Source organism: Bos grunniens, chromosome 11 (assembly GCF_055505025.1).
Source record: "Bos grunniens cultivar Pamir isolate PY7600 chromosome 11, Bosgru_T2T1.0, whole genome shotgun sequence".
Classification (NCBI taxonomy): Eukaryota; Metazoa; Chordata; class Mammalia; order Artiodactyla; family Bovidae; genus Bos; species Bos grunniens.
This window is the reverse complement of record NC_141175.1, coordinates 7,819,710-7,844,586: the sequence shown is the minus strand read 5'-3', so window position 1 is coordinate 7,844,586 and position 24,877 is coordinate 7,819,710. Positions and strand designations below refer to the sequence as shown.

General features: G+C 43.1%; 1 long non-coding RNA gene across 6 annotated transcripts in view; it reads right to left on the bottom strand.

Annotated features, from left to right (window-relative positions):
• Positions 1 to 24,877, bottom strand: part of LOC147362424 (uncharacterized) — a 48,026-nt gene that overhangs the window by 815 nt on the left and 22,334 nt on the right. The gene's annotated exons all lie outside the window — the stretch shown is intronic.

The window sequence follows — 24,877 nt, the reverse complement described above, 5'->3', positions numbered from 1 at the left end:
GCTCCAGAAGATGTGATGGGAAATGTTCATAGCAGCATTGTTTGCATAATAGCCCTGCATAGAATGAATCCAAATATCCTACAGTTGTAGATCAGACAGTCTAGTGGATAATTGGTCAGCTTTAAGGATGGATAAGGGCTTCCCCAGTGACTCAATGGTAAAGAGTCCACCTACAATGCAGGAGATGCGGGTTTGATCCTGAGTCAACTTGCAAGTGGTAACCCAGGTGCTTGGGCTTGATTGCCGGGAACTTGACACCAGGCATAAGAAGGGGGCTGGCTTTTCAAGCCAGAGAACAAGAGCTTCTTTGGGGAAAGAGGTCTTATCTGCAGCCCTGCGGCACTGGAAATTGGTGGAGACCTTGGCACAGGCTTCCAGGGAAGGAGAGGGTGCTGGGCAGCATGAGGCAGCCTCACAGACCATAGGCTATTGACCCCAGGCAGCCTTGGGAAAGCTAAGCTCCAGTCCTGAGTTAAGGATCCATTTGTTTGTACCTTAACCCCTCCCTACTTTCCTCCTTTGAGGTAGGTAAAGAAGGAGGGTTATTTCTTGCTCCTGAAAAGCAGACAAGTAACCTACATGCCAATGAGAAGGGTCCTGACTGTCTGGTATACAGCTGTTGCTCAGTGAAGTCTGGCTGGATGAATGTTCAGCTGGGCATGATGCTATGTGAATGGCTAACTGGCGCCTCCCCATGGGAAGTTCACTGACAGGCTTCCAGGAAAGGGACTGTAAAATAAGTTGAGAGTTTTCACTTAAGAAGCACCCACCATGGGCCAGGCCCTCTGCTCAGAGCTTTGATGCACAACCTCATTTGATTTTACTTATACACCAATAACTCAGACGTGACCATTTTAAAAATCAAGTCTGACAGTATCTGCCTTTCAGCTGGAGAGTCTAGTCCTTTTACATTTAATGTACTTATTATTGCAGGTGGGTGTATATTCGTCATCCTGCTATTTGATATCTGTCTGTCCCCTTTCTTCTTTGTTCCTTTTTCTTCTTCGACTGCCTTCTGTTGGGTTAACCAAGTGTTTATAACATTTCATTTTGTCTTTTGCTTTTTTAGTTCTACCTGTTTATAGTGTGGGCTGCTCTCACAGGGATTACAATGTGCATTCTTAAGTTATCACAGTCTACCTGCCCATAATAGTGCACTTCTTCATGTATTCTGTAAGAACTTTATAGAAATTGAATTCTACTTGATATTCTCCTGTCCTTTGTGCTATTACGGTCACTTGACTTTTTAAAAAATTTTATTTTTGGTTGCACTGGGTCTTTGTTGCTGCATGCAGGGTTTCTGTAGTCATTGTGAGGGGTGATTACTCTTGGTTGCAGCGAATGAAAGTGTTAGTCACTCAGTCGTGTCTGACTCTTTCTGATCCCATGGACTGTAGCCTGCCAGGCTTCTCTGTCCATGGAATTCTCCTGGCAAGAATTCTGATGTGGTTTGCCATTCCCTTCTCCAGGGGATCTTCCTGACCCAGGATCCCCTGCATTGATCAAACCCAGGTCTCCTGCATTGCAGGTGGATTCTTTACCATCTGAGCCACCAGAGAAGCCCATCTGGTGCATACGCTTCTCAAAGAGGTGGTTTCTCTTGTTGAAGAGTGTGGGCTCTAGGTGTTCAGGCTTCTGTAGTTGCAGCACTCGGACTTGGCAGTTGTGCCTCATGGGCTCTAGAGTGTGGGTTCAGTGGTCATGGGACACGGGCTTAGTGGCTCCACAGCATGTGGAATCTTCCTGGACCAGGGATTAAACCTATATCCCCTGAATTGGCAAGCGGATTCTTACCCCCTGCACTGCCGGGGAAGTTCCCATATATTTTACTTCTATAGGCGATATAAATTCCAGAACACACTGTCATTTTTGCTTTAAGGACTCAATTAATTTTTAAAGATGTTAAGAAAAGGAAAATAGTCTTTTGTTTCTATTCACATATTCACCATTCCCAGTGCTACTGTTTCCTACAAAAATTTCCTTGTACATTTTCTGCAATTCTGGCATCATTTTCCTTAAGCCTAAATACTTTTCTTTAGCATTTCTTATAATGCAGATCTACTGGAAACAAATTCTTTGTTTTATATATTCAGGAATGTTTTTATTTTTCCATTTTGAAATATATTTTCACTGATCGCTTTCTAAATTGACAGATTTTAATCTCATTTGTTGTCAATTGTTCTATTGTCTCCTGAGTTGCATTATTTTAATGAGAAGTCTGTCGTCTTCTGCATTGTTCTCCTATACATAATTATTGTATGTATTTTTATAGCTGTATTTCAGATTTTCTCCTGATCTTTAGTTTTTGGCAGTCTGACCATGATGTGCCTGGATATGATTTTCCTTGTATTTATCCTGGTTAGGGTTCACTGAACTTCCTGGATCTGCAGGTTGATTGCTTTTCCAAACCCACGGAACATTCTCAGCCAATATTTCATTAAAAAAAATTTTTTTTTTGCTCCATTATCTCTCTTCCACCTCTTGAACTCCAGTTACATGTATATGTTAAGACTGCTTGATGTTGTCCTATAGATTATTGAGGCTCTGTTCACTTTTTCATCATTTTGTATCTGTGTTTCAGTGGGGATAATTTCTATTGACCTGTTTTTAAACTCACTGATTCTTTTTTTATTGATCTTGTCTATGTGTCACATGTTCCTGTTTCTTTCCATATCTTGTAATTTTTAATTTTATTCTGGACATTGTGATGATACACTGTAGGGCTTCTGGATTGTGTTATCTTCCTCTGAAGAATTTTGTATACTGTTTCTGTTTAATTGTTGGCCATTCACCTTGGTCTTGTGAAGTCCTGGTTTTAAACTTTGTTAGAGCAGGTTTATTCTGGTCCTTACTCCTAAGTGATGGTCCCCCAGGATCTCAGTGAAAAGCCTGGTGTATTTACCAAGCCACTCTAACTTGGCGAGATTTGAACTAAAAAATCTGTATCCCTAATGCCAAACAGCTGCAAATATCTCTGCTCAGCTTTTTCAGCCCTCCAGCTGTGTTTTCGCCTGGACTCCTTGGAGTCATGCCCCACGGCAGAGCCAGCCCAGAATCTGAGTGGAGTTTTCTCCCTCTGTAGCTCTGTTTTCTGGGATCTTCTTTCTCAATTTCCAGCTGCTCGGCAGGCCCCGAACTCCTAACTTCTTACTTCTCAATCAATAAGGCTTCTCTGCTTTCTCTTTGAGTCCTACCCCCTCATGTACTACATAAACTAGGAAACACTCTCAGGGGAAAATCCAGATGAATGCATTTCTTACCAGTCGAGTTTCTTAGTTTCAAGGGTCATATCTCCTCTAATTTGTCTGTTTTTGGTCACTCTCCAGTAATTCCAAACAAATCTGTTCTATATATTTCTGTATAGATTTTATAATTGTTACCAGCAGGAAGTTAATCTGATATAAACTACTCCTCCACTACCAGCAAGTCTATGCTTTACAAACTACATCATGTTGCCCAAGACTTAATTTAGTGCTCATGTTAGGTCTAATTTTAGACTTGACATTGGAAGCAATATGGTTTAGTGGAAAATGTAGGTCATTGTGTTGAGGTCTGGAGCCAGCCATCTCATAGTTGAGTCTTGACCCTGTATTGCTGTGTGACCTTGAACAAATTTCTTCGTCTCAGTGAGCCTCGGTGGCCTCGCTTGTATAACAGGAAAAACAGTCCCTGTCTTTAGGATGAGCAATGAAAGTAACCTGAGCTAAAAACCCAGCCCCATATCTGTACATGGCAAAGTGCTCGATAAATAGGAGCTGTTATTAGCAGTGAATTACCTAGTTCTATTCTTAGACATTCTGAGTAATGTCTCAGAGACATTACTTTGCCAACAGAGGTTCGTCTAGTCAAGGCTATGGTTTTTCCTGTGGTCACGTATGGATGTGAGAGTTGGACTGTGAAGAAGGCTGAGCACCAAAGAATTGATGCTTTTGAACTGTGGTGTTGGAGAAGACTCTTGAGAGTCCCTTGGACTTCAAGGAGATCCAAGCAGTCCATTCTGAAGGAGATGAGCCCTGGGATTTCTTTGGAGGGAATGAGGCATAAGCTGAAACTCCAGTACTTTGGCCACCTCATGAGAAGAGTTGACTCATTAGAAAAGACTCTGATGCTGGGAGGGATTGGGGGTGGGAGGAGAAGGGGACGACAGAGGATGAGATGGCTGAATGGCATCATTGACTCGATGGACGTGAGTCTGAGTGAACTCCGGGAGTTGGTGATGGACAGGGAGGCCTGGTGTGCTGCGATTCATGGGGTCGCGAAGAGCTGGACACGACTGAGCGACTGAACTGAACTGAACTGAACTGATTCTTACGAGTAAATATCCCCAGTGATATGATAATTAGTCAGGTCCAGTGTTGACTTTGAGTAAGTCCCTATCTGTTGACATACTTTAAGATACAAACTGATGTCTTCAAGTTTGATTTCATAGTAATGTCAGAGGTGCATCTTCTAAATGCAGGGAGAGACCTTCATCCTCTGAGATAGCCCTAACTGTGCCTCCTTGGTGGCAGAAAGTCCCCAGTTAGAAGACCAACAAAGACTCCTGATAACTCATATCTGGGCTAAGTCAAGTCCTGGTCAAATGAGAAGGGCTGGGTTGGGTGATACTCACCAGGCTTAAACAGCAACTCAGATAAGGAGATATCAATACACTCGATATTTATGGGGCAGGTCCCCCTCTAAGGGGCAAATGTCACTGACACAGCAGCCAAAACAAGCACCTTGACAGAGGGACTCATTGTCTTCAGGCAGAGCTGTGGAAGCCAAGGCTGCATCCTGGACCAACCAGTGGCCTTTAGCAAGTCCCTGCCCCTCTCTGGATCTCCTCCCACCATCTGTACAAAGAATTAACCTCTAAAAGCCCTCTCAATGGGCAATCAGAAATCAAGTGACTTCACCCCTACCCATGGTCTTGCCTCCAACATAAGAAGTGATGAGGTTGGGCATCTCACTTTAATCACTCTCTGCTTCAGTTTCCCCATCTGGACATGGGGTACACATGCTCAACACTCTCTTTTGCACCAAGCTGTCATGGATCCCTTGAAAATAACAAAGTATTCTGAAAGCCAGAATAACATATATCGAAACCCAAGATCTACAGCCTTGCACCGTGCTTGGCAAACTCAACAAAGTCTTGCATTATAAGGGCAAGGAGGGGAAATGGAGCCAGCCCACCCTTGGGGAAAAAAAAAATGAGAGCTTTCAAAGAGAGACAAATAACTTGCAATTTAAATGCATAAGAGACCAGGCTGTGCCACCGCATATGCAGATCGATGCAAATGATATGCAAATGGCCCAGAGCAAGCCTGGGTTTGCCAATGTCCTCTGCCAAGCAGCCAGTTATGGGGTTCAGCCAGGTCTGGTCTGTGCCAGAAGCTCACATCTGGGGCCCAGAGGCCTTGGGGTGAATATCCGATTACACCTCCTCCAGAAAGCTTTCCAAGACCCAGCAGGACACAGCCCTCTCCCTCCCTTCCCAGGGCTTGGTGCCTGCCTCCAGATTCTGCCAGGGTGCTACCATCTCCCCCTCCAGACTGTGAGCTCTTAAGGGCAGGGCTTTGTCTCATTCACCACTGCACTCCTGGAAACTGCACAAAGCCTGGCACCAAGCGGGTGTTCAGGGGCTGCAGACTGAGTGACCTCAGGAAAGCAGCATGGGTGGGTAAATTCATTTATAAGTTCTCCTTGACCCAGGGAAGAGGCCAAATCCTCTTCAGGGGCTTTGGGTTGAACTGTCAGCCAACAATAGGTGACCTTCAGCATTAATCCTGTTACCAGTAAGACTAAAAAACTGAAGTTTGCAAATAACAATTTATAAATTAGGAAAGATTCCCCTTTGTTGGTACAATGACATCCTTACCCCTCTCTTTCATTCTGCTGTCCTTTCTGGGGTGGGCAGGGGCCTGACCCAGAATCAGTGTCCAATAAATATCGACTGATGTTTGAATGAATGCATGCATGCATGAACAAAAGAATAAGGTTTCGGCTTACTTTCCAAAAATTGCCCATAAGCCATAGCCCATTCTGTCAAAACACAAACCTTAAGTTGAGCTACTAACTTTGTTTATTTGTTGCAACAAATACAGACTCTTTTCGGTGTCTTTCTAGACTTCAGGGACTATAGCAGACACTTCTCTGCCCCCTTACACCCCCTGGTCTCCCCTCTGGTTTCAGCTGCAATGAGGTGGACTGTCCTGACTCAGTGTAACTTGTGCCACCTTAAGCAGGAGATTTTCTGCCTCCGAGCTTCTCCCAAGGCCCCCACAAAGCCACTAGACAGCTCAGAAGTGGCAGGTAAAGATCCCCGAGCAATATTCTGCAATGGAAAAAGAAGCCAGCGGATGGATGCCCCCCTCCTCTCATCTTCCAGAAAACAATTCTGGGAGGCATTCTGTATACTTCTAGAGTTCCTAGTGGAAACCAGCCTTCTCTCACCCAAAGCAGAGAAGGACACCCCCCCACCGCTCCTCCTCCTTCTATTCCCTGCTCTCCTGCCTCCTGGGGTCACCCCAAGTCCTTAACTCAAGCTCTGCTCTCAGAGGATCCCAAAATAAGGCAGCAGCAGTTCTCAAAATCTGGTTGCACCCACAACTGGGCATTTCATGAATATGATATACATGTGAAGGTGGAAGCCAGATTGAGAAGGTCTTCACAGCCACAGGAAGTTGTTTCATGGATAAGCCAAAGGTTCAGTGGGGTTGAACAGGCACTCATTCATTCATTCAGCCTACAGCAGGCAAGGCCCCGCTCTTGGGCTGCTATAGCCCAGTGGCCATTATGATGAGGACATGAATGGGCCACTGGGAAGAGCTGTGTCTGATTCCTGAATCCTCAAAACCATTTCGTTCCCCTGTGGGCAAAACTGTGCCATTTTCAGATGAGAAAATCAGGACCTGTCCGAGGGAAAGTCAGACCACTCATAGATGTTGCAGCAGAGACCAAACCAGGATCCTGCAGATACACCTGTCTGTCCTGGGGCCCATGTTTGGTGCCCAGGGCTGTGAGTGGAGGAAAGCCTGCTTGGGAATCACGTGGCCCATGCTCTAGACCAGTGCCTCCAACAGAAATGAGATGCCAGCCACAAACACAACTCATGTGGGTAATTTGAACTGTTCTGATAGCTTCATTAAAACAAAGTCAAAAGAAGCTGGTGGAATTCATTCTAATAATATTTGTGTTTAACCTAATACATCCAAAATATTATCATTTTGACATGTCATGAATATTTTAAATTCTTAATGAGATATTTACTTTTATTTTTTCATTCCAAGTCTGTGAACCCTGGTGTGTATCTTACACTTTAGGCACCTCTAGGTTCAGAACAGCCACATCTCAAGTGCTCACTCGGTGGTGGCACCTGGCTCGTGGCCACTGGATACTGCAGCCCTGATACCCTCATCCTGACTCCAAGTCTCCCCGCCCCCCCCACACACTTGCAGAATCCCTTCCCAGCGTGTCTTCATCAGAGGGAAAGTGCTTTGTAAACTAATTGTGAGGGGGGGTCACTGCGACCTTCCTTTCATCCATGTATCTTGGCAGCCAAGGCACCCACAGAGACAAAGCTGCTGGGGGCCACAGATCTGGGGAGACAGGCACCCAGTTCCCCTTGTCTTCCCAAACTTGGACGGGGAGCCCCACCCACCCACGAGAAGGAGAGGGGAGGGGCTGGGGGGAGGAGTCCCTCTTCCCTCTTCCCCCAGGATGTTACAGCCACCAGGCTGTAACAGCTGCTTTAATTTTGTAAAATCCAAACTCTGGTTCTCTGGGAATGCCGGCTCGCTCGTTCACGCATTAGACACACATTTATGGAGCGGCTTCGGTTGTTTACACTGTTACCGTGAAGATGCTGAAGACACAGAGAGGAAAGCAGCCGGCCTCCTCCGGGGAGTGTGAGCCTGGTGGATGAGGCTGGTCAAGTGAGCAAACAGCCCCTATGAAGCTCTGCGGGCAACGCTGCAGAGGCTCCCTGTGGGCACCCGGCCTGGGCAAGGGACCGGGAACCCAAAGTTCAAAGAAGGATGAGACCCAACTTGTGATCAGGTGTGTGGCCGGCAGTCAGGATATCTAGGAGGGCTGGCTGGACATCAGATGGTACCCATGGGTAGGCTGAGTCCAGCCCAGGATGGGTCTTGAATGTTCTCTGAGACTCCTGCTCCAAACAGCAGGACTGCCAGAGATACTGACTCAGCTTTGCTGTGCCTTTTTCAAAATCGCCAATTAGGTGACTAGGACACCAATCGTGGCAATTCAGCTCCCTTTATTCACTGTTCACCGAGCCTCTATTGATGCTCTGCTGTGGGGAATACAGAGATGCAAAAGACAGTAGAAACCAGTGGCGGCGGGGGAGGGGGGGGGCACCAAAAACACAGGACTTTTATTTCCAAGCAGAATCGTGAGTTACACAGCAGAAAACCATCCTGCTACAAAGCGGGACTCCGAAACGGTGGCTAAAATATAACAAACATCCTTTTAAATGCATGGCTGAGCTTGCAAGAAAGGAAGGGAACACCCCAGGGATAAAAACAAAGACAGAGCTGAAAACCAGAGCAGGAATCATGAGGGCTAGTGTTGGTGCTGTGTTGGGCGGGCACAGGCAGGGAGGGGGCTGTGGGACTCAGCAACCTGGGATTGGGTTTTACAGCCCCTATGGGGACAAGAAATAAGGCTTTGGGCTTCACAAAGCCGGGAGTTGTAAATGAGACCTACCTCCAAGCCAGACTCTTCAGAGTTATATTCTTGGTGAAAAGGTGGGCAAGGATTTAAAAAAAAAAATGTCTACTCTCTGCTCAGACACATCACTAGTCAGCTCATCTGCTACAGCCAGGGCTCTGGGAATTTGTAATCATAGACGGAGCCCCAAGGGGGTTGGGATTTAAATTTTCACTACCCTGCTTCCCTTGTGTTCAGGAGACTCTGAAAGCAAGAAGCTAATACAAAAAGGGGTCCCTGGCTGGAGATGTCTGTGGGCACTGGGCAGAAACAAATGCAAACACTCCCTAGAGGGCCATGACCTCAACTCAGGCTGCTCAGGGTTCCCACAGACAAAGGTTTCTGCAGATGAGCTCACAAAGACAAAATTACAGAACAAAAGCAGTTGTGAGACAGAGTCAGTGGGAAAACCAATGATATGCTTGCCCCACTCCCCTCACTGACCCCCACCCATCTCACTGAACCTCAGATGATAGATCCAGGAGATAGAGACCAGAGAATAGCTGTGATTGCAATGACTAAAATGTTTTGGGAAATACGAAAAAGAATTAATATAATGAAAAAAGAATAGCCAGGGTTCCTGCTATAGACAGCAGATTAATATAAGTGCTGCCAAAGCAAGCGCTATAGACAGTAGATTAAACACAGGCATTTATCCCTGATCCCTCCTGAAAATTTTCAAAAAGGAGCAGAAAAGGAATTTTTAAAGTACCACAATAAAAAAAAAAAAAGGATAATTTTGAAATTGGAAAGCAGACTGATGAGTGAGAATGGACTTCATGGATGCAAAAAATTGAGTCCTAAACTGGCAGCGAGGAAAGTCTAGGACACACTAAACCCCCAAAGCTTCAGGAACTGAGTACCAGGTACTTTGGGCAGCACAGGTAAGAAAGCAGAGGGAACTACAGCAGACTTGAAAGAGAGCTTTAAAGAGCAGCTAGTAACCAAGATTCCATTCCCCAAGGTGACTGCCTCTACTATATCCCAACAGAATATTATTCCCTGGAGTGGGTAAAGCCATGGGACTCTGTCCTGGGGAACAGTAGACCCAGCTAGGGGCAGGGGCATTGCATTGAAAGTGGAGAAATTAAGTGAAGGTCCTCACAGTGAATACTAATACTGCCAAATGGCAAGCAGGTTTAGTATGAACCTCCAGGCAGGAGACTGAAAGATAACTCTTGCAAGCCTGAGAAACCAAGGAAGAAATACCTAAAGGCAGTGACAATAGAAGTTGCTCAGTGAAAGAGCCTAGCCAGATCACCCTTCAGTGGAGTCTCTGGAGGGCAGCCAACTCTGAGCTCTGAGCTTCTGAGCAGACTGTGTGTGTAGAAGCCAAGGATGACCAAGCACATAAGAGAAGCTCCTAACTCATAGTCAGACAATAACAAACAGATAAAAAGCAACTTGGAGGGAATACAGATGATGATAAAAAGAAAACGCCAAAAAAATTATCATTAGTATCATCAAAGACGTAAGCGCACACGTTAAACAAATACAGGATGTTATTAAAAAGGAATGTTTTGAGAACAACAACAAAAAAATCTCTCTTGCATAGCACAAATTAAAAGTTGAATGGAAAGTTTAGAAGATAAAGTTGCAGATTAGGCAATTTCCCAGCAAGTAGAGCAAAAAGACAAAATACAAGAGAGTAAAGATGTGAAAATTAGAGAACCAACCTGGGAGATCTCACATCCAAATAAAAGAAATCCCATAAAGAATAGAGAAAATAAAAGAGGAAGGGGTACTCATTCAATAAATTATTCAAGTAAATGTCTCTGAATTAAATTACATGAGTTTCCAGTTTGAAGACGCCCACTAAGTACTGAATGAAATGGATGCTATTCTCACATGAAGACACATTATTGTGAAATTTTAGATCACTGAGAACAAAACAAAAATCATACAAACTCCCAGAGAGAAAAAATTAGATTTTTCACGAAACATCAGTAATCAGAAGGGCATCAGATTTCTTAACAACAACACCAATTTAGACCACAATGCCTTCAAAATCCAGAGAAAAGTATGCATAAAACTTAGAATTCTATACCCAACCAAACTATCAGTTGTGAGTGTAGAATAAAGATTTTCAGAAATAAACAGTCTCAAAAAGCTTAACTCCCATGCATCTGTAACAGAAGGGCTTCCCTAGCAGTTCAGACAATAAAGAATCTACTTGCAATGCCAGAGACCCAGCTTCAATCCCTGGGTCAGGAAGATACACTGGAAAAGGAAATGGCAACCCTCTCCAGTATTCTTGCCTAGAAAATTCCATGGACAGAGGAGCTTGGGTGGTTAAAGTCAGTGGGGTTGCAAAGACTTGGACACGACTGAACAACTAACACAGCAACAAAGAGGAAGGGGTACTCATTCAACAGAGGTCCTGTAACAGAGCAGGACCCACGGGGCCTTCCTAGAACAGAATTCCCACTCTGCCCTGCTGCGTCCTCCTCCTCCCTTTTGTCCATAGAAAAACTTCAGTCAAAGAATAAACTTACACAACATTGCAAAGCAGCTATACTCCAATAAAAATCATTGAGAAGAAAAGAATAAAAAAGAATAAATTTAATCAGAGAAGTGGGAAAAGGCAGAAAGAAGGGGAAAGTCAAGCAAGACAAAAAATAATAGTTTAGCCATGAAACAAAGTCAATGACCTTTAGTTCCTCCTCAGGGGCTATAGCGGAGAAGCCAGTGGCAGCCCACTCCAGTACTCTTGCCTGGAAAATCCCATGGACGGAGGAGCCTGGTGGGCTACAGTCCATGGGGTCACCGAGAGTCGGACACGACTGAAGTGACGCAGCAGCAGCAGCAGCAGCAGCAAGGGCTATAGATAATATTCTGAGCTATATATCCTTTGAGCTGTTTTGCAGAAACTGAAACCCCCACAGGTGGAAGGAGTTGACTGTATGCTATCCACAAGCACTTAGACCCCAGATCAGTTGGAACCAGAAGGTTGATGATGTTGACTCTTGATTACCTCATCTCCAACCAATCAGATGAATGTCTAGGAGCTGATCACATACCCCACACACAGACGCCCCACCTCACCCTATCTTTAAAGCTCTTTATCTGAATGTACTTGGAAAGTTTAGGACTTCTAAGCACTAGTTACCTGGACTCCTTGGTTGGTGCCCTGCATTTTGCCTCCCCACATCCTAGTGTTAATAGATTGGCTTCACTGCACATAGGCAAATGAACCCAAATTTGGTTTGGGAACATCCTTTCTTGGGAATTTATTACAGAATGTGGACCTCTAAAACAGGGAATAGATCAAGAAAGAAGTTAAGATGGGAAACCCATGCCTAAGAGAAATAATGTGAGTCCTCAAGCTATTGATGAAGGGAGAACACAACAGCCTAGAGGGCAGCCAAAAGAAATAGGAACAGACCAGAGAGGTCTGTGAAAGAAATCTCCGAGACGATGCAACTGGGAAATGTGCTTGGATGTATCAAGAGGTGGTTGGTGCTGCTGAGGAATGACTTGGGATGATTTCATGATAATTATACAGAAAACAAAGCAAACAAATAGAAACTAGACAGTATCAACGACACGGAAAACAAAAGATTGTGAAAGAAAATAAAAATAGCTAATGTGTTCTATGTGGCACAAAGGTGAATAGAATTTATGTAATCATAATTATCTCTTGGACTGCAAGGAGATCCAACCAGCCCATTCTAAAGTAGATCCGCCCTGGGATTTCTTTGGAAGGAATGATGCTGAAGCTGAAACTCCAGTACTTTGGCCACCTCATGCGAAGAGTTGACTCATTGGAAAAGACTCTGATGCTGGGAGGGATTGGGGGCAGGAGGAGAAGGGGACGACAGAGGATGAGATGGCTGGATGGCATCACCGACTCGATGGACGTGAGTTTGAGTGAACTCCGGGAGTTGGTGATGGACAGGGAGGCCTGGCGTGCTGCGATTCATGGGGTCGCAAAGAGTTGGACACGACTGAGCGACTGGACTGAACTGAACTGAATAATGTTAACTTTAAATTACGATGTAAACTCTACTGGAAGAACAGTGGGACAGGAAGCATGTGTGTGCAAAGTAGGGGAGGGCTGTTGCTGGCAAAATCCAGGTAGTTCCTCACCTTCTGGTGTGAAAAGTTGACAGATAATGCCTGAAAACTAGAGGTGGGGAATAATAGAGCATGTTATTTAGTGATACAGACGTAAATTCCAAAAGCAATAGTAAAAGAGTAGAAGTTGCTTGCCCCTCGGGATCAGAAAGATGGACGAATTTGAGGATGGGGGACAGGAGGCTGAAGTTTTCATGATAAGTCTGTGGACCTACTTGATGCATTAAACTATACGCCTGTATACACATGAAAATTTAAGAAACACATAAGACACGTGGACAATACACTTCTCATATACTCTTATGTGCCAGCTTGAATCCTCCTAGCTCCACCAGTCTGCAAGAGTCTTGGCCAGTTGTTTTGTCCCAGCCAATTCTGCAAGGATTCGGATGAACTCTACATGGACACACCCTGAGAGCATTTCTGCCTCCTGCCCCCATGGGCTTCTCTATGGCTGCTGGTGCTTGAAATGCCATGGATTCACTCAGTGCCCAGACAAGCGCAAGATAGTTCCAGAAGGTCAAGGAATCAGTTGTGTTTAACATCAAGCAGTGGCCAGCTCAATAATGTACCTTCATATTGGTTCTCACTCCTTTCCTTTTTTGAGATTGAACTCCCTGAAACATTAGTGGCACTTCAGTTCAATTCAGTTCAGTTGCTTAGTGGTGTATGATTCTTTGCGTCCCCATGGACTGCAGCACGCCAGGCTTCCCTGTTCATCACCAACTCCCGGATCTTGCTCAAACTCACGTCCATCGAGTCGGTGATGCCATTCAATCATCTCATCCTCTGTTGCCCCCTTCTCCTCCTGCCTTCAATCTTCCCCAGCATCAGGGTCTTTTCCAGTCAGTCAGTTCTTTGCATCAGGTGGCCAAAGTATTGGAGTTTTTCAGCTTCAGAATCAGTCCTTCCAATGAATACTCAAGACTAATTTCCTTTAGGATTGACTGGTTTGATCTCCTTGCTGTCCAAGGGACTCTCAAGAGTCTTCTCCAACACCACAGTTCAAAAGGATCAATTCTTTGGTGCTCAGCTTTCTTTACAGTCCAACTCTCACATACATACATGACTACTGGAAAAATCATAGCTTTGACTAGATGGACCTTTGTGGGCAAAGTAATGTCTCTGCTTTTTAATATGCTATCTAGGTTGGTCATAGCTTTTCTTCCAAGGAACAAACATCTTTTAATTTCATGGCTGCAGTTAATATCTGCAGTGATTTTTGGAGCCCAAGAAAAGAAAGTCTGCCACCGTTTCCATTGTTTCCCCATCTATTTGCCATGAAGTGATGAGACTGGATGCCAAGATCTTAGTTTTTTGAATGTTGAGTTTCAAGCCAGCTTTTTCACTCTCTTCTTTCACTTTCATCAAGAGGCTCTTTAGTTCCTCTTTGCTTCCTGCCATAAGGGTGGTGTCATCTGCATATCTGAGATTACTGATATTTTTCCCAGCAGTCTTGATTCTAGCTTGTGCTTCATTCAGCCCAGCATTTCACATGATGTACTCTGCATAGAAGTTAAATAAGCAGCCTGACAATATACAGCCTTGACCTACTCCTTTCCCAATTTGGAACCAGTCCGGTGTTCCATGGCCAGTTCTAACTGTTGCTTCTTGACCTGCATACAGATTTCTCAGGAGGCAGGAAAGGTGGTCTGGTATTCCCATTTCTTGAAGAATTTTCCACAGTTTGTCGTGATCCACACAGTGAAAAGCTTTGGCATAGTAAACAAAGCAGAAGTAGATGGTTTTCTGGAATTCTCTTGCTTTTTCTATGATTCAACTAGATTCAGTCCAATCCCAGACAAAATCCTAGCAGGCTTTTCTGTAATAAACAAGCTGATTCTGTAATTTACATGGAAAGGCAAAGAAACCAAAATAGCTGAAATGATTTTGCAAAAGAAGAACAAGTTTCAGGATTCACACTACCTATTTGAAGACTTTCTACAAAGCTACAGTTTTAGTGTGGAACTGGTCATGGGATAGATACATAGGTCAATGGAGCAAGGAATATAATCCAAAAATAGAATCACACAAGTGTGGCCAGTTTATTTTTTACAAAGATGCAAAGGAAATTTTATTAAGAAAGGATAACAGGTTCTTTTATTGTTGTTTTTTCCAACAAATAGAATAATCTGGATAGCTACATTGAAAAAAAAAAAAGGGCTTCCTTCATAGCTCAATCAGTAAAGAATCTGCCTACAGTGCAGGAGACCTGGGTTCGATTCCTGGGTTGGGAAGATCCCCTGGAGAAGGAAATGGCAACCCACTCTGGTATTCTTGCCTGGAGAATCCCATGGATAGAGGAGCCTGGCAGGTTACAGTCCATGGGGTCTCAAGAGTCAGACACGACTTAGAGACTAAACCACCAACACATTGAAAAAAAAGATTGTCAATCTTATGTCACATGTTATACAGAAATTAACTCAAAATTGATCATAGACCTAAATGATAAAAGTAAAATAATAAAACTTTTAGAAGAAAATACAGGGGGAAAATCTTTTTGGCTTGGAATAAGCAAAGCATTCTTAGATATGGTATAGAAAAGTGTGAAGTCAAGTGGGCCTTAGGAAGCATTACTATGAACAAAGCTAGTGGAGGTGATGGAACTCCAGCTGAGCTATTTCAAATCCTAAAAGATGATGCTGTTAAAGTGCTGCACTCATTATGTCAGCAAATTTGGAAAATTCAGCAGTGGCCACCACGCTGAAAAAGTCAGTTTTCATTCCAATCACAAAGAAGGGCTATGCCAAATAATGTTCAAACTACTGGACAATTGAGCTCACTTCACATGCTAGCAAGGTCATGTTCAAAATCCTTCAAGCTAGGTTTCAGCAGTATGTGAACCAAGAACTTTCAGATTTACAAGCTGGGTTTAGAAAAGGCAGAGGAACCAGAGATCAAATTGCCAACATCTGTTGGATCACAGAGAAAGGAAGGGAATTCCAGAAAAACATCTACTTCTGCTTCATTGACTACACTAAAGCCTTTGACTGTGTGGATCACAACAAACTATGGAAAATTCTTAAAGAGATGGGAATACCAGATCACCTTACCTGTCTCCTGAGAATCCTGTATACGGGTCAAGAAGCAGCTTACAGTTAGAACTGGACATGGGACAACGGGCTGGTTCAAAATTGGGAAAGGAGTATGACAAGGGTGTATATTGTCACCCTGCTTATTTAACTTCTATGCAGAGTACATCATGCGAAATGCCAGGTTAGATAAATCACAAGCTGGACTCAAGACTGCTGGGGAAAAATATCAACAACCTCAGATACACAGATGATACCACTCTAATGGCAGAAAGTGAAAAGGAACAAAAAGCCTCCTGTTGAGGGTGAAAGAAGAGAGTGAAAAAGCTGGCTAGAAACTAAACATTGAACAAACTAAGATCATGACCGGAAAAGTAGAAGCAGTGACAGATTTTATTTTCTTTGGCTCTAAAATCACTGCAGACCACAGCCATGAAATTAAAAGATGCTTGTTCTTTGTAAGGAAAACTATGACAAACCTAGACAGCATATTAAAAAGCAGAGACATTACTTTGCCAACAAAAGTCCATGTAGTCAAAGCTATGGTTTTTCCAGTAGTCATGTATGGGTGTGAGAGTTGGACCATAAAGAAGGCTGAGTGTCAAAGAATTGATGCTCTTGAATTGTGGTGCTGGAGAGGACTCTTTGAAAGTTCCTTGGACTGCAAGTAAATCAAACCAGTCAGTCCTAAAGGAAATCAATCCTGAATATTCATTGGAAGAACTGATGCTACAGCTGAAGTTTCAACACTTTGGCCACCTGATGATTGGAAAAGACCCTGATGCTGAAAAAGATTGAAGGCAAAAGGAGAAGGGGACAGCAGAGGATGAGATGGATAGATGGCATCACTGACCCAATGGATGTGAATTTGAGCAAACTCTGGGAGATAGTGAGGGACAGGGAATCCTGGCGTGCTGCCATCCATGGGGTTGCAAAGACTCAGACACGACTTAGCAACTGAAAAACAACAAATAAAAGAAAAAAATGATAAATTATGTTATATCAAAAGTGTTCAACTTTGCTTCTGTAAAATACACTCTTGGAGACTTCCCTGCTGGTCTAGTGGTTAAGAATTCCCCTTGCAATCCAGGACACGTGGATTTGATCCTTGGTCAGGGAGCTAAGATCACACACGTTGCTGAGCAACTAAGCCTGTGGGCCACAACTTCTGGGTCTATGCACCAAAACTAAAGAGTCCATGCTCCACAGTGAAGGATGATGCATGACAGCGAAGATCCCGCATGCCGCAATTAAGAGCTGACGCAGCCAAATCAATTAAGCTTTTAAAAGACACTGTTAGGAGAAAAGAAAAACTACAGATTGAGAGAAAGTATTTTCAAATCACATATCCAGAGGAATGGATAAAGAAGATGTAGTACATATATAATGGAATATTACTCGGCCATTAAAACGAATGAAATACCTCCATTTGCCACAATGTCAATGGACCTAGAGACTGTCATACTGAGTGAAGTAAGTCAGACAGAGAAAGAGAAATGTTGTATGACATCCCTTATATGCACATTCTAACCAGAAATCATTCAAATGAATTTATTTACAAAGCAGAAACAGACTCACAGACTTAGACAATAAACTTATGGTTAGCAGCGGAGGAAGGATGCAGGGAAGGGACAGTTAGGGAATTTTGGATCAACATGTATACACTGCTATATTTTAAATGGATAACAACCAATGACAGATTGTATAGCACAGGGAACTCTGCTCAGTGATATATGTAACAGTGAAGAACTGACTCATTGGAAAAAACCCTGATGCTGGGGAAGGTTGAAGGCAGGAGGAGAAGGGGAAGACAGAGGATGAGATGGTTGGATGGCATCACCAACTCGATGGACATGAGTTTCAGCAGGCTGTGGGAGTTGGTGATGGGCAGGGAAGCCTGGCGTGCCGCAGTCCATGGGGTCACAAAGAGTCAGACACAACTGAGCGACTAAATTAAACGGAGATACATGTATGGTATGGCTGAGTCCCTTTGCTGTCCACCTGAAACTATCACAACAATTAACTGGCTATACTCCAAGATAAAATAAAAAGTTTAGGGACTTCCCTGGTGGTCCAGTGGTTAAGAATCCCCCTTGCAATGCCAGGGACTTAGGTTTGATCCCTTGTCGGGAACTAAGATCCCACATGTAATATAGCAACTAAGCCCGCACCCCGCAAGAGAAGCCCACAAGCCACAACTAGAGAATCGGTGCGCCACGACAAAAGATCCCACATGCAGCCAAATAAAAAGTTTAAACAATTAAAATAGAATAAAATAGAACAGACAAGAGTAAAAAACAAACGAAACAAAAAACCAAAATGAAATATGCCGGTGAGTATAAACTACACAGATTTCAAGGTTTAGCTGGAAAATATAAACTATTTTATTAATAATCTTACATTGATTATACTCTGAAATACTCCTTTTGATATATTATGTTAAATAAAGCATGTTATTAAAACTAATGTTGCCTGTTTCTTTTTAATATGGCTACTAGAAATTTTTAAATAATAATGGGACTCATTATATTTCTATTGGACAGCACAGCTTTGGACATTGTTGGGAAAATATATACCTGGGTATCAATGTCAGAAGTTTAAGGGAAACCAGTTAAACAACAGAAATACATCCATAATTTCAAAACTATCAAAGAAAAAAGGATAATAAAGAGAGCTGTAAACTTAATATAGGCTGTGTGTTGTGCTTAGTTGCTCGGTCATGTCTAACTCTTTGCAACCCCATGGACTGCAGCCTGTCAGGCTCTTCTGTCCAGGGATGCTAACACAAGAGAAATAATAATTTAAAGACATAGTGTAATGAGAACACAAAATAAAATGGTAGAAGTAACTCTAAATATATCAACAGTCATTACGAATGTAAATTGATTTCGTTTGTCTCCTTAAAGACAGAGAACGTCATATTGGATCAAAACAAAATACAATAGAGTGTTGGGTAGAAGGAACACTCTAAAGCAAAAGAAAAAGGAAAGACTGAAAATAAAATAATGGGAAAAGATACACCAGGCAAATAGGAGCCAAAAGAAAGCTGACATAGAATATTAATATCAGGCAAAATATACCTAAGGCCAAGAAATACTAAAAAGAGATAAAGAGGGACATGAGAAGATGATTAAAGTCACAAATCACCAAAAAGCCTCACCAGTAATAAGCTCTTCATATGTAACTACTAATCTTGAAATAAGTAAAGCAAAAACTGAAAGAATTAGTCTGAATAGAGGAATCACAAAAGGAACGGCTTCATAGTTGTCATGAATATACGAACATTTATTTAAAAAGTTGTCCCTGTGTTGGGTCATAAATGAAAGCCTGAGCAAACTGTGAAATGGATGTAAAGGAGGCCACATCCTCTACCCACAATGCAGCAAAATTAGAAGCAAAATAGCAAAAGCAGACTAACTATAGCTGTAACTTTGAAAACTAAAAAGCACACTTGTTGTAGGAACATTTCTTTTCTAGTCCTTATATTTCCTTCTTTGTGGAGGGAGCTAAATTAGTGTAGCACTCCCAGTCTCTCTCTGTCCCATGGAGGAAGAGTAACTCAGCTGGTCAATGTGGGGAAAATAAAATTGGCTGACTTGCTTTACCAGTGCGTTCTCTTGGCAAAACTCTGTTAGCCTTGGCCCTACTTCATTTTGTACTCCAAGGCCAAATTTGCCTGCTACTCCAGGTATCTCTTGACTTCCTACTTTTGCATTCCAGTCCCCTATGATGAAAAGGACATCTTTTTTGGGTGTTAGTTCTAGAAGGTCTTGTAGGTCTTCATAGAAAGGTTCAACTTCAGCTTCTTCAGCATTACTGGTCGGGGCACAGACTTGGATTACTGTGATAATGAATGGTTTGCCTTGGAAATGAACAGAGATCATTCTGTCGTTTTTGAGATTGCATCCAGTACTGCATTTTGGATTCTTTTGTTGACTATGATGGCCACTCCATTTCTTCTAAGGGATTCTTGGCCACAGTAGTAGATAAAATGGTTATCTGAATTAAATTCACCCATTCCAGTCCATTTTAGTTCACTGATTCCTAGAATGTCGATGTTCACTCTTGCCATTTCCTGTTTGACCACTTCTAATCTACCTTGATTCATGGCCCTAACATTCCAGGTTCCTATGCAATATTGTTTGTTATAGCATTGGACTTTACTTCCATCACCAGTCATACCAACAACTGGGAGTTGTTTTTGCTTTGGCTCCATCTCTTCATTCTTTCTGGAGTTATTTCTCCACTGATCTCCAGTAGCATATTGGGCACCTACCGACCTAGGGAGTTCATCTTTCAGTGTCCGATATTTTTGCCTTTTCATACTGTTCATGGGGTTCTCAAGGCAAGAATACTGAAGTGGTTTGCCATTCCCTTCTCGAGTGGACCACATTTTGTCAGAACTCTCCACCATGACCCATCTGTCTTGGGTAGTCCTACACGATGAGGCTCACAATTTCATTGAGTTAGACAAGGCTGTGGTCCATGTGATCAGTTTGATTACTTTCTATAATTGTGATTTTCATTCTGTCTGCCCTCTGAGGGATAAGGATGAGAGGCTTATGGAAGCTTCCTGATGGGAGAGACTGACTGTGGGGGAAACTGGGTCTTGTTCTGATGGGTGGGGCCATGCAGTAAATCTTTAATCCAGTTTTCTGTTGATGGTCAAGGCTGTGTTCCCTCCCTGTTGTTTGACCTGAGGCCAAACTATGGTGGAGCTAATGAAGATAATGGCGACCTCCTTCCAAAGGTCCCGTGCACGCACTGCCACACTCAGTGCCCCTGACCCTGCAGCAGGCTGCCGCAGACCCACGCCTCCCCCAGAGACTCCTGGACACTCACGGGCAAGACTGGGTCAGTCTCTCGTGGGGTCACTGCTCCTTTCTGCTAGGTCCTGGTGCACACAAGGTTCTGTTTGTGCCCTCCAAGAGTCTGTTTCCCCAATCCTATGTAAATTCTGTAATCAAATCCCACAGGCCTCCGAAGTCAAATTCTCTGGGGGTTCTCAGTCCCTTTGCCAGATTCCAAGGCTGGAAAATCAGTTGAGCTATTTCAAATCTTAAAAGATGATGCTGTTAAAGTGCTGCACTCAATATGCCAACAAATTTGGAAAATACTCAGCAGTGGCCACAGGACTGGAAAATGTCAGTTTTCACTCCAATCCCAAAGAAAGGCAATGCTAAAGAATGCTCAAATTACCACACAATTGCACTCATTTCACATGCTAGCAAAGTAATGCTCAAAATTCTCCAAGCCAGGTTTCAACAGTACATTAATGGTGAACTTCCACACGTTCAAGCTGGATTTAGAAAAGGCAGAGGAACCAGAGATCAAATTGCAAACATCCTTGGATCATAGAAAAAGCAAGAGAATTCCTGAAAAACATCTACTTCTGCTTTGTTGACTACGCCAAAGCCTTTTACTGTGTGGATTGCAACAAACTGTGGAAAACTCTTCAAGAGATGGAATACCAGACCACCTTACCTGCCTCCTGAGAAATCTGTATGCAGATCAAGAATCAACAGTTAGAACCGGACATGGAACAACAGACTGGTTCCAAATAGGGAAAGGAGTATGACAAGGCTGTATAATGTCACCCTGCTTATTTAACTTCTATGCAGAGTACATCATGTGAAATGCAGGACTGGATGAAGCACAAGCTGGAATCAAGATTGCCAGGAGAAATACCAATAATCTCAGATACGCAGATGACACCACCCTTATGGCAGAAAGTGAAGAGGAACTAAAGAGTCTCTTGATGAAAGTTAAAGAAGAGGGTGAAGAAGCTGGCTTAAAACTTAATGTTCAAAAAACTAAGATCATGGTATCTGGTCCCATCACTTCATGACAAATAGATGGGGAAACAGTGAAAACAGTGAGAGACTTTCTTTTCTTGGGCTCCAAAATCACTGCAGATATTGACTGCAGTCATGAAATCAAAAGGTGCTTGCTCCTTGGAAGAAACACTATGATCAACCTCAGTTCAGCTCAGTCCCTCAGTTGTGTCCGACTCTTTGCGACCCCATGAATCGCAGCACGCCAGGCCTCCCTGTCTATCACCAACTCCCGGAATTCACTCAGACTCACGTCCATCGAGTCAGTGATGCCATCGAGCCATCTCATCCTCTGTCATTCCCTTCTCTTCCTGCCCCCAATCCCTCCTAGCATCAGAGTCTTTTCCAATGAGTCAACTCTTCGCATGAGGTGGCCAAAGTACTGGAGTTTCAGCTTTAGCATCATTCCTTCCAAAGAAATCCCAGGGCTGATCTCCTTCAGAATGGACTGCTTGGATCTCCTTGCAGTCCAAGGGACTCTCAAGAGTCTTCTCCAACACCACAGTTCAAAAGCATCAATTCTTCATCGCTCAGCCTTCTTCACAGTCCAACTCTCACATCCATACATGACCACAGGAAAAACCATAGCCTTGACTAGACAGACCTTTGTTGGCAAAGTAACGTCTTTGCTTTTGAATATGCTATCTAGGTTGGACATCATAACTTTCCTTCCAAGGAGTAAGCATCTTTTAATTTCATGGCTGCAGTCACCATCTGCAGTGATTTTCGAGCCCCAAAAAATAAAGTCTGACACTGTTTCCACTGTTTCCTCATCTATTTCCCATGAAGTGATAGGACCGGTTGCCATAATCTTCGTTTTCTGAATGTTGAGCTTTAAGCCAACTTTTTCACTCTCCACTTCTTTTGTCAAGAGGCTTTTTAGTTCCTCTTCACTTTCAGCCATAAGGGTGGTGTCATGTGCATAGCTGAGGTTATTGATGTTTCTCCCGGCAATCTTGATTCCAGCTTGTGTTTCTTCCAGTCCAGCATTTCTCATGATGTACTCTGTATATAAGTTAAATAAGCAGGGTGACATTATACAGCCTTGATGTACTCCTTTTCCTATTTGGAACCAGTCTGTTGTTCCATGTCCAGTTCTAACTGTTGCTTCCTGACCTGCATACAAATTTCTCAAGAGGCAGATCAGGTGGTCTGGTATTCCCATCTCTTGAAGAATTTTCCACAGTTTATTGTGATCCACACAGTCAAAGGCTTTGGCATAGTCAATAAAGCAGAAATAGATGTTTTCTGGAACTCTCTTGCTTTTTTGATGATCCAGCGGATGTTGGCAATTTGATCTCTGGTTCCTCTGCCTTTTCTAAAACCAGCTTGAACATCAGGAAGTTCATGGTTCACATATTGCTGAAGCCTGGCTTGGAGAATTTTTAGTATTACTTTACTAGCATGTGAGATGAGTGCAATTGTGCAGTAGTTTGAGTATTCTTTGGCATTGCCTTTCTTTGGGATTGGAATGAAAACTGACCTTTTCCAGTCCTGTGGCCACTGCTGAGTTTTCCAAACTTGCTGGCATATTGAGTGCAGCACTTTCACACCATCATCTTTCAGGATTTGGAATAGCTCAACTGGAATTCCATCACCTTCACTAGCTTTGTTTGTAGTGATGCTTTCTAAGGCCCACTTGACTTCACATTCCAGGATGTTTGGCTCTAGGTCAGTGATCACACCATCGTGATTATCTGGGTGGTGAAGATCTTTTTTGTACAGTTCTTCTGTATATTCTTGCCACCTCTTCTTGATATCTTCTGCTTCTGGTAGGTCCATACCATTTCTGTCCTTTATTGAGCCCAACTTTGCATGAAATGTTCCCTTGGTATCTCTAATTTTCTTGAAGAGATCTCTAGTCTTTCCCATTCTGTTGTTTTCTTCTATTTCTTTGCATTGATCGCTGAAGAAGTCTTTCTTATCTCTTCTTGCTATTCTTTGGACCTCTGCATTCAGATGCTTATATCTTTCCTTTTCTCCTTTGCTTTTTGCTTCTCTTCTTTTCACAGCTATTTGTAAGGCCTCCCCAGACAGCCATTTTGCTTTTTTGCATTTCTTTTCCATGGGGATGGTCTTGATCCCTGTCTCCTGTACAATGTCACGAACCTCATTCCATAGTTCATCAGGCACTCTGTCTATCAGATCTAGGCCCTTAAATCTATTTCTCACTTCCACTGTATAATCATAAGGGATTTGATTTAGGTCATACCTGAATGGTCTAGTGGTTTTCCCTACTTTCTTCAATTTAAGTCTGAATTTGGCAATAAGGAGTTCATGATCTGAGCCACAGTCAGCTCCTGGTCTTGTTTTTGTTGACTGTATAGAGCTTCTCCATCTTTGGCTGCAAAGAATATAATCAATCTGATTTCGGTGTTGACCATCTGGTGATGTCCATGTGTAGTCTTCTCTTGTGTTGTTGGAAGAGGGTGTTTGCTATGACCAGTGCATTTTCTTGGCAAAACTCTATTAGTCTTTGCCCTGCTTCATTCTGTATTCCAAGGCCAAATTTGCCTGTTACTCCAGGTGTTTCTTGACTTCCTACTTTTGCATTCCAGTCCCCTATGATGAAAAGGACATCTTTTTTGGGTGTTAGTTCTAGAAGGTCTTGTAGGTCTTCATAGAAAGGTTCAACTTCAGCTTCTTCAGCATTACTGGTTGGGGCATAGACTTGGATTACTGTGATATTGAATGGTTTGCCTTGGAAATGAATAGAGATCATTCTGTCGTTTTTGAGATTGCATCCAAGTACTGCATTTCGGACTCTTTTGTTGACCATGATGGCCACTCCATTTCTTCTGAGGGATTCCTGCCTGCAGTAGTAGATATAATGGTCATCTGAGTTAAATTCACCCATTCCAGTCCACTTTAGTTTGCTGATTCCTAGAATGTCGACGTTCACTCTTGCCACCTCCTGTTTCACCACTTCCAATTTGCCTTGATTCATGGACCTGACATTCCAGTTTCCTATGCAACATTGCTCTTTACAGCATCGGACCTTGCTTCTATCACCAGTCACATCCACAGCTGGGTATTGTTTTTGCTTTGGCTCCATCCCTTCATTCTTTCTGGAGTTATTTCTCCACTGATCTCCAGTAGCATATTGGGCACCTACTGACCTGGGGAGTTCCTCTTTCAGTATCCTATCATTTTGCCTTTTCATACTGTTCATGGGGTTCTCAAGGCAAGAATACTGAAGTGGTTTGCCATTCCCTTCTCCAGTGG